This window comes from Olea europaea, unplaced genomic scaffold (genome assembly GCF_002742605.1).
Source record: "Olea europaea var. sylvestris unplaced genomic scaffold, O_europaea_v1 scaffold649, whole genome shotgun sequence".
In the NCBI taxonomy this organism is placed as follows: domain Eukaryota; kingdom Viridiplantae; phylum Streptophyta; class Magnoliopsida; order Lamiales; family Oleaceae; genus Olea; species Olea europaea.
Genome location: NW_019264861.1, coordinates 188344 through 199422, shown reverse-complemented (window position 1 = coordinate 199422; position 11079 = coordinate 188344).

Sequence of the window (11079 nt, the reverse complement as noted above, 5' to 3'; positions counted from 1 at the left end):
TTTGAATTGAGCGAATGAAAAGTGATTTTTGATTTCATGATAACTTCGGGTTTATTTTTTTGGTAAAATGCTAATATAATTCGATTAGAATAGAGCTAATGAAAAGCGGTTTTTGATTACATGATAACTTCGGATTCGTTTATTTTTGGCGAACTGCAAGTCTAATTAGATTGGAATCGAGCCAATGAAAAGTGGTTTTTAATTTCGTGATAACTTCGGGTTTGTTCGATTTTGGCAAATTGCTAGTCTAATTCGGTTGGACTCGTGCCAATGAAAAGTGGTTTTTGATTTCATGCAAACTTCGGGTTTGTTCGTTTTTAGCGAAATGCTAGTCTAATTGGATTGGAATCGAGCCAATGAAAAGTGGATTTCGATTTCATGATAACTTCGGGTTTATTCGTTTTTGGCGAGTTGCTAGTCTAATTTGATTGGATTCGAGCTAATGAAAAGTGGTTTTTGATTTCAATATAACTTCGAGTTTGTTCGTTTTTTGTGAATTGCTAGTCTAACTCGATTGGAATCGAGCCAATGAAAAGTGGCTTTTGAGGTTTTTTCATTTTTTTAAGAATTGCTAATCTAATTAGATTGGACTCGAGCCAATGAAATCTTGTTTTTAATTTCATGATAACTTCGAGTTTGTTTATTTTGGAGAATTGCTAGTCTAAATCGATTGGAATCGAGCCAATGAAAAGTGACTTTTGATTTCATGATAACTTCGGTGTTGTTCGTTTTTGGCGAATTGCTAGTCTAATTCGATTGGAATCGAGCCAATGAAAAGTGGTTCTTGATTTCATGATAACTTTGGGTACGTTCGTTTTTGGCGAATTGCTAGTCTAATTCAATTGGAATCGAGCCAATGAAAAGTAGTTTTTGATTTCATGATAACTTCGGGTTTTTTCATTTTTGGTGAATTGCTAGTCTCACTTGATTAGAATCGAGCCAATGAAAAGTACTTTTTGAGGTTTTTTCATTTTTTATGAATTGCAAGTCTAATTCAATTGGACTCGAGCTAATGAAAAGTGGATTTTGATTTCATGATAACTTTGGGTTTCTTCGTTTTCGGAAAATTGGTAGTCTAATTCGATTGGAATTGAGCCAATGAAAAATGGCTTTCGATTTAATCATGACTTTGGGGTTGTTCATTTTTGGCGAATTGCTAGTCCAATTCAATTGGAATCGAGCCAATGAAAGGTGGTTTTAGATTTCATGACAACTCCGGGTTTGTTCATTTTTGGCAAATTACTAGTCTAATTTGATTGCAATCGAGCCAATGAAAGTGGTTTTTGATTTAATGATAACTCCGGGCTTCTTCATTTTTGGCGAATTGTTAGTCTAATTCGATCGGAAACGAGCTAATGAAAAGTGGTTTTTGATTTCATGATAACTTTAAGTTTGTTCATTTTTGGCGAATTGCTTGTCTAATTCGATTGTAACTGAGCCAGTGAAAAGTGGTTTTTGATTTCATGATAACTTCAAGTTTTTTCATTTTTTGTGAATTGCTCCTCCATTTAAATCTAAATCGAGCCAGTGAAAAATGGTTTTTGATTTCACGATAACTTTGGTGAATTGCTAGTTTAATTCGATTGGAACCGAGCCAATGAAGAGTGGTTTTTGATTTCATGATAACTTTGGGTTAGTTTGTTTTTGGCGAATTGCTCATCTAACTCGATTTGAATCGAGCCAATGAAAAGTACTTTTTGATTTCATGATAACTTCGGGTTTGTTTTTTTTTTTTTGGGTAAATTGCTAATCTAATTCGATTAGAATCGAGCTAATGAAAAGTGGTTTTTGATTTCATGATAACTTTGGGTTTGTTCGTTTTTGGCGAATTGCTAGTCTAATTCGATTGGAATCGAGCCCATGAAAAGTGGTTTTTGATTTCATGATAACTTCAGGTTTTTTCATTTTGGTGAATTGCTAGTCAAACTCGATTGGAATCAAGCCAATGAAAAGTGCTTTTTGAGGTTTTTTCGTTTTTTACGAATTCAAGCCTACTTCGATTGGACTCGAGCCAGTGGAAAGTGGATTTTGATTTCGTGATAACTTCGGGTTTGCTCATTTTTTTGCGAATTGCGAGTCTAATTTGATTGGAATCGAGCAAACAAAAAGTGGTTTTTGAGGTTCAATCATTTTTTACGAATTGCTAATCAAATTCGATTGGACTCGAGCCCTTGAAAACTAGTTTTTGATTTCATGATAACTTCGAGTTTGTTCATTTTTGGAGAATTGCTAGTTTAATTCGATTGGAATTAGGCCAATGAAAAGTGGTTCTTGACTTCATGATAACTTTGGGTTTGTTCATTTTTGGCGAATGGCTAGTCTAATTCAATTGGAATCGAGCAAATGAAAAGTGGTTCTTGACTTCATGATAACTTTGGGTTTGTTCATTTTTGGCGAATGGCTAGTCTAATTCGTTTGGAATCGAGCCAATGAAAAGTGGTTTTTGATTTCATGATAACTTCGGGTATTTTTCATTTTTGGTGAATTGCTAGTCTAACTCGATTGGAATCGAACCAATGAAAAGTGACTTTTGAGGTTTTTTCATTTTTTATAAATTGCAAGTCTAATTCGATTGGACTCGAGCCAATGAAAAGTGGATTTTGATTTCATGATAACTTAGGCTTTTTCGATTTTGGCAAATTGCTTGTCTAATTCAATTGTAATCGAGCCAACGAAAAGTGGTTTTTGATTACATGATAACTTTGGGTTTTTTCATTTTTGGTGAATTACTAGTCTAACTCGATTGGAATTGAGCCATTGAAAAGTGCTTTTTGAGGTTTTTAGGTTTTTTACGAATTGCAAGTCTAATTCGATTGGACTTGAGCCAATGAAAAGTGGATTTTGATTTAATGATAACTTTGGGTTTGTTCTTTTTTGCGAATTGCTAGTCTAATTCGATTGGAATCGAGCCAATGAAAAGTGGCTTTTGATTTCATGATAACCTCGGGGTTGTTCAATTTTGGCGAATTGCTAGTCTAATTCGATTGGAATCGAGCCAATGAAAAGTGGTTCTTGATTTCATGATAACTTTGGGTTTGCTCATTTTTGGCGAATTGCTAGTCTAATTCGATTGGAATTGAGTCATTGAAAAGTCGTTTTTGATTTCATAATAACTTCGGGTTTTTTCATTTTTGGTGAGTTGCTAGTCCTACTTGATTGGAATCGAGCCAATGAAAAGTACTTTTTGAGGTTTTTTCATTTTTTACGAATTGCAAGTCTAATTCGATTGGACTCGAGCCAATGAAAAGTGGATTTTGATTTCATGATAACTTTGGGTTTATTCGGTTTTGGCGAATTGCTTGTCTAATTCGATTGAAATCAAGCCAATGAAAAGTGGATTTTGATTTCATGATAACTTTGGGTTTCATCGATTGGACTCGAGCCAATGAAAAGTGGATTTTGATTTCATGATAACTTTGGGTTTATTCAGTTTTGGCTAATTGCTTGTCTAATTCTATTGAAATCGAGCTAATGAAATGTGGATTTTGATTTCATGATAACTTTGGGTTTCATCATTTTCGGCGAATTTCTAGTCTAATTCGATTGGAATCGAGCCAATGAAAAGTGGTTTTTGATTTCATGATAACTTGGGGTATTTTCATTTTTGGTGAATTCCTAGTCTCACTTGTTTGGAATCGAGCCAATGAAAAGTACTTTTTGAGGTTTTTTCATTTTTTACGAATTGCAAGTCTAATTCGATTGGACTCGGGCCAATGAAAAGTGGATTTTGATTTCATGATAACTTTAGGTTTATTCAGTTTTAGCGAATTGCTTGTCTAATTCGATTGGAATCGAGCCAATGAAAAGTGGATTTTGATTTCATGATAACTTTGGGTTTCTTCATTTTCGGTGAATTGCTAGTCTAATTCGATTGGAATCGAGCCGATGAAAAGTGGCTTTCGATTTAATGATAACTTTGGGGTTGTTCGTTTTTGGCAAATTGCTAGTCTAATTCAATTGGAGTCGAGCCATTGAAAAGTGGTTCTTGATCTCAAGATGACTTCGGGTTTGTTCGATTTTGGCGAATTGCTAGTCTAATTCGATTGGAATCGAGCCAATGAAAAGTACTTTTTGATTTCATGACAACTCGGGGTTTGTTCGATTTTGGAGAATTGCTAGTCCAATTCGATTGGAATCGAGCCAATGAAAGGTGGTTTTAGATTTCATGACAACTCTGGGTTTGTTCGTTTTTGGCAAATTATTAGTCTAATTTGATTTCAATCGAGCCAATGAAAGTGGTTTTTGATTTAATGATAACTCCGAGCTTGTTTATTTTTGGCGAATCGCTAGTCTAATTCGATCGGAATCGAGCTAATGAAAAGTGGTTTTTGATTTTATGATAACTTTATTTTTGTTCATTTTTGGCGAACTGCTTGTCTAATTCGATTGTAATTGAGCCAGTGAAAAGTGGTTTTTGATTTCATGATAACTTCGAGTTTTTTCATTTTTAGCGAATTGCTCCTCCATTTCAATCTGAATCGAGCCAATGAAAAATGGTTTTTGATTTCACGATAACTTCGGCTATGTTCGTTCTTAGCGAATTACTAGTCTAATTCAATTGGAATTGAGCCAATGAAGAGTGGTTTTTGATTTATTGATAAGTTCGGGTTAGTTTGTTTTTCGCGAATTGCTAGTCTAACTCAATTTGAATCGAGCCAATGAAAAGTACTTTTTGATTTCATGATAACTTCGGATTTGTTTTTTTTTTGGTAAAATGCTAATCTAATTCGATTAGAAACGAGCTAATGAAAAGCGGTTTTTGATTTCATGATAACTTTAGGTTTGTTCGTTTTTGGCGAATTGCTAGTCTAATTCGATTGGAATCGAGCCAATGAAAAGTGGTTTTTGATTTCATGATAACTTCGGGTTTTTTTCATTTTTGGTGAATTGCTAGTCTAACTCGATTGGAATCGAGCCAATGAAAAGTGCTTTTTGAGGGTTTTTCGTTTTTTACGAATTGCAAGTGTACTTCGATTGGACTTGAGCCAATGAAAAGTGGATTTTGATTTCGCGATAACTTTGGGTTTGTTCATTTTTTGGCGAATTTCAGTCTAATTCGATTGGAATCGAGGAAACAAAAAGTGGTTTTTGAGGTTTGGTCATTTTTTACGAATTGCTAATTTAATTCGATTGGTTTTGAGCCATTGAAAACAAGTTTATTATTTCATGATAACTTCGAGTTATTTCATTTTTGGAGAATTGCTAGTCTAAATCGATTGAATCGTGCCAATGAAAAGTAGCTTTTGATTTCATGATAACCGCGGGGTTGTTCATTTTTGGCGAATTGCTAGTCTAATTCGATTGGAATCGAGCCAATGAAAAGTGGTTCTTGATTTCATGATAACTTTTGGTTTGTTCATTTTCAGCAAGTGGCTAGTCTAATTCGATTGGAAGATTTCATGATAACTTCGGGTTTTTTCATTTTTGGTGAATTGCTAGTCTTACTCGATTGGAATCGAGCCTATGAAAAGTGCTTTTTGAGGTTTTTTCATTTTTTACGAATTGCAAGTCTAATTCGATTGGACTCGAGCAAATGAAAAGTGGATTTTGATTTCGTGATAACTTTGGGTTTGTTCGGTTTTGACGAATTGCTTGTCTAATTCGATTGGAATCAAGCCAATGAAAAGTGGTTTTTGATTTCATGATAACTTCGGGTTTTTTCGTTTTTGGTGAATTACTTGTCTAACTCGATTGGAATTGAGCCATTGAAAAGTGCTTTTTGAGGTTTTTACATTTTTTACGAATTGCATGTCTAATTCGATTGGACTCGAGTCAATGATAAGTGGATTTTGATTTAATGATAACTTTGGGTTTGTTCGTTTTTTGGGAATTGCTACTCTAATTTGATTGGAATTGAGCAAATGAAAGTGTCTTTTGATTTCATGATAACCTCGGGGTTGTTCATTTTTGGCGAATTGCTGGACTAATTTGATTGGAATCGAGCCAATGAAAAGTGGTTCTTGATTTCATGATAACTTTGGGTTTGTTCATTTTTGGCGAATTGCTAGTCTAATTCGATTGGAATCGAGCCAATGAAAAGTGGTTCTTGATTTCATGATAACTTTGGGTTTGTTCATTTTTGGCGAATTGCTAGTCTAATTCGATTGGAATCGAGCCATTGAAAAGTGGTTTTTTATTTCGTGATAACTTCGGGTTTTTTCGTTTTTGGTGAATTGCTAGTCTAACTCGATTGGAATCAAGCCTATGAAAAGTACTTTTTGAGGTTTTTTCATTTTTTATGAATTGCAAATCTAATTCGATTGGACTCGAGCCAATGAAAAGTGGATTTTGATTTTATGATAACTTTGGGTTTGTTCGATTTTGGCGAATTGCTTGTCTAATTCGATTGGAATCGAGCCAACGAAAAGTGGTTTTTGATTCATGATAACTTCGGGTTTTTTCGTTTTTGGTTAATTGCTAGTCTAACTCGATTGGAATCGAGCCGATGAAAAGTGCTTTTTGAGGTTTTTACGTTTTTTACGAATTGCAAGTCTAATTCGATTGGACTCGAGCCAATGAAAAGTTGATTTTGATTTAATGATAACTTTGGGTTTGTTCATTTTTTTAGAATTGCTAGTCTAATTCGATTGGAATCGAGCCAATGAAAAGTGGCTTTTGATTTCATGATAACTTCGAGGTTTTTCGTTTTTGGGGAATTGCTAGTCTAATTCAATTGGAATCAAGCTAATGAAAAGTGGTTCTTGATTTCATGAGGACTTTGGGTTTGTTCGGTTTTGGCGATTTGGTAGTCCAATTCGATTGGAATCGAGCCAATGAAAAGTGGTTTTTGATTTCATGACAACACCTAGTTTGTTCAATTTTGGAGAATTGCTATGTCTAATTCAATTGGAATCGAGCCAATGAAAAGTGGTTTTTGATTTCATGGCAACTCTGGGTTTGTTCATTTTTGGCGAATTGCTAGTCTAATTTGATTGCAATCGAGCCAATGAAAGTGGTTTTTGATTTCATGATAACTCTGGGCTTGTTCATTTTGGCGAATTGCTAGTCTAATTTAGTCAGAATCGAGCTAATGAAAGGTGGTTTTTGATTTCATGATAACTTCAAATTTATTCATTTTTGGCGAATTGCTTGTCTAATTCGATTGCAATTGAGCCGGTGAAAAGTGGTTTTTGATTTTCATGATAACTTCGAGTTTTTTTTTTCATTTTTGGCGAATTGCTCCATTTCAATCGGAATCAAGCCAATGAGGAATGGTTTTTGATTTCACGATAACTTGGTGTTTGTTCGTTCTTAGCGAATTGCTAGTCTAATTCGATTGGAATGGAGCCAATGAAGAGTGGTTTTTGGTTTCATGATAGCTTCGTGGTTTTTCAATTTTGGCTAATTGCTTGTCTAACTCGATTGGAATCAAGCCGGTGAAAAGTAGTTTTTGATTTCATGATAACTTTAGGTTTGTTCGTTTATGGTAAACTGCTAGTATAATTCGATTGGAATCGAGCCAATGAAAAGTGGTTTTTAATTGCTAGTCTAACTTCGGGTTTGTTCTTTTTTGGCGAATTGCTAGTCTAACTCGATTGGAATCGAGCCACTGAAAAGTGGCTTTTGATTTCGTGATAACTTCAGGTTTGTTCATTTTTTGGTGAATTGCGAGTCAAATTCGATTGGAATCAAGCAAACAAAAATTGGTTTTTGAAGTTTGGTCATTTGTGACGAATTGCTAATCTAATTCGATTGGATTCGAGCCATTGAAAACTGGTATTTGATTTCATGATAACTTCGAGTTTGTTTACTTTTGGAGAATTGCTAGTCTAAATCGATTGGAATCGAGCCAATGAAAAGTGGCTTTTGATTTCATGAAAACTTTGGGTTTGTTCATTTTTGGTGAATTGCTAGTCCAATTCGATTGGAATCAAGCCAATGAAAAGTGGGTTTTGATTTCATGAAAACTCCGGGTTTGTTCATTTTTAGCGAATTGCTTGACAAATTCGATTGAAATCGAGCCAATGAAAAGTGGTTTCTGATTTCATGATAACTTCGAGTTTGTTCGATTTTTACGAGTTGCTAGTCTAATTCGATTGGACTCGAGCCAATGAAAAGTTATTTTTGATTTCATGATAACTTCGAGTTTGTTCGTTTTTTGCGAATTACTAGTCTAACTCGATTGGAATCAAGACAATGAAAAGTGGTGTTTTATTTCGTGATAACTTCGGGTTTGTTCGTTTTTATCGAATTGCTAGTCTAATTCGATTGGAATCGAGCCAATGAAAAGTCATTTTCGATTTCATGATAACTCCGAATTTGTTCATTTTTGGCGAATTGCCAGTCTAATTCGATTGGAATCGAGCCAATGAAAAGTGGTTTTTGATTTCATGAAGACTCCGGGTTTGTTCATTTTCGATGAATTGCTTGTCAAACTCGATTGGAATTGAGCCAATGAAAAGTGGTTTTTGATTTCATGATAACTTCGGGTTTGTTCTTTTTGGTGAATTACTAGTCTAAATCGATTGGAATCGAGCAAATGAAAAGTTGTTTTTGAGGTTTATTAATTTTTTTACGAATTACTAGTCTAATTCGATTGGACTCGAGCTAATGAAAAGTTGATTTTGACTTCAAGATAACTTCGAGTTTGTTCATTTTTGGAGAATTACTAGCTGATTCGATTGGAATTGAGCCAATGAAAAGTGGCTTTTGATTTCATGATAACTTCGGGTTTGTTCTTCTCCGACGAATTGCTAGTCTAACTCGATTGGAATCGAGCCAATGAAAAGTGGTTTTTGATTTCATGATAGCTTCGGGTTTGTTCTTTTTAGCAAATTGCTAGTCTGACTCGATTGGAGTCGAGCCATTGAAAAGTGGTTTTTGATTTCGTGAAAACTTCGGGTTTATTCGTTTTGGCAAATTGCTAGTCTAATTCGATAGGAATCGAGCCAATTAAAAGTTTTTCTCGATTTCATGATAACTCCGAGTTTGCTAGTTTTTGGCGAATTGCTAGTCTAATTCGATTGGAATCGAGCTAATGAAAAGTGGTTTTTGATTTCATGAAAACTCCGGGTTTGTTCATTTTTTACGAATTGCTAGTCTGATTCGATTGGACTCGAGCCAGTGAAAAGTGGTTTTTCATTTCGTGATAACTTCGGGTTTGTTCGTTTTTGGCGAATTACAAGTCTAATTCGATTGGAATCGAGCCATTGAAAAGTGGGTTTTGATTTCATGACAACTTCGAGTTTGTTCATTTTTGGCGAATAGCTAGTCTAATTCGATTGGAGTCGAGCCATTGAAAAGTGGGTTTTGATTTCATGACAACTTCGAGTTTGTTTATTTTTGGCGAATAGCTAGTCTAATTCGATTGGAGTCGAGCCATTGAAAAGTGGTTTTCGACTTCATGATAAGTTCAGGTTTGTTCGTTTTTGGCGAATTGCGAGTCTAATTCGATTGGAATCAAGCCAATGAAAAGTGGCTTTTGATTTCAAGATAACTTCGGGTTTTGTTCGTTTTTGGCGAATTGCTAGTCTAATTCATTTGGAATTGAGCCAATGAAAAGTGGCTTTTGATTTCATGATAACTTCGGGTTTGTTCTTTTCTGGCGAATTGCTAGTCTAATTCGATTGGAATCGAGCCAATGAAAAGTTGTTTTTGATTTCATTATAGCTTCGAGTTTGTTTGTTTTTGGCGAATTGCTAGTCTAAGTCGATTGGAATCGAGCCATTGAAAAGTGGCTTTTGATTTCGTGATAACTTTAGGTTTGTTTGTTTTGGCAAATTGCTAGTCTAATTCGATTGGAATCGAGCCAATTAAAAGTGATTTTCGATTTCATAATAACTCCGAGTTTGTTCATTTTTGACGAATTACTATTCTAATTCGATTGGAATCGAGCCAATGAAAAGTGGTTTTTGATTTCATGTTTCATTTTTGGTGAATTACTAGTCTAATTCGATTGGAATCGAGCCAATGAAAAGTGGTTTTTGATTTCATGAAAACTCTGGATTTGTTCGTTTTTTACGAATTGCTAGTCTGATTCGATTGGACTCGAGCCAATGAAAAGTGATTTTTGATTTCATGATAACTTCGGGTTTGTTCATTTTTGGCAAATTCCTAGTCTAATTCGATTGGAATCGAGCCATTGAAATGTGGGTTTTGATTTCATGACAACTTCGGGTTTGTTCATTTTTGGCGAATAGCTAGTCTTATTCGATTGGAGTCGAGCTAATGAAAAGTGGTTTTTGATTTCATGAGAAGTTCGGGTCTGCTCGATTTTGGCGAATTGCTAGTCTAATTCGATTGGAATCGAGCCAATCAAAAGTGGTTTTTGATTTCATGATAACTTCGGGTTTATTGTTTTTTGGCGAATTGCTAGTCTAATTCTATTGGAATCGAGCCAACGAAAAGTTGTTTTTGATTTCTTGATAACTTCGTGTTTGTTCATTTTTGGCAAATTGCTAATCTAACTCGATTGGAATTGAGCCAATGAAAATTGGTTTTTGATTTCATGATAACTTTGGGATTGTTCAATTTTTGCGAATTTCTATTCTAATTAGATTGGAATCGAGCCACTGAAAAGTGGCTTTTGATTTCATGATAACTTCGGGTTTATTCATTTTTGACGAATTGCTAGTCTAACTCGATTGGAATTGAGACAATGAAAAGTGGATTTTGATTTCGGCATAACTTCGGGTTTGTTCATTTTTGGCGAATTGCTAGTCCAATTCGATTTGACTTGAGTAAATGAAATGTGGTTTTTGAGGTTTGTTTGTTTTTACGAATTGCTAGTCTAATTCGATTGGACTCGTGCCAATGAATAGTGATTTTTGATTTCATGAGAACTTCGGGTTTGTTCATTTTTTGCGAATTACTTGTCTAATTTGATTGGAATCAAGCCAATGAAAAGTAGCTTTTGATTTCATGATAACTTCGGGTTTGTTCTTTTCTGGCGAATAGCCAGTCTAACTCAATTGGAATCGAGCCAATGAAAAGTGGTTTTTGATTTCATGATAGCTTCGGGTTTGTTCATTTTTCGCGAATTGCTAATCTAATTCTATTGGTATCGAGCCATTGAAATGTAGTTTTTGATTTCATGATAAGTTCGGGTTTGTTCGTTTTAGGCGAATTGCTAGTCTAATT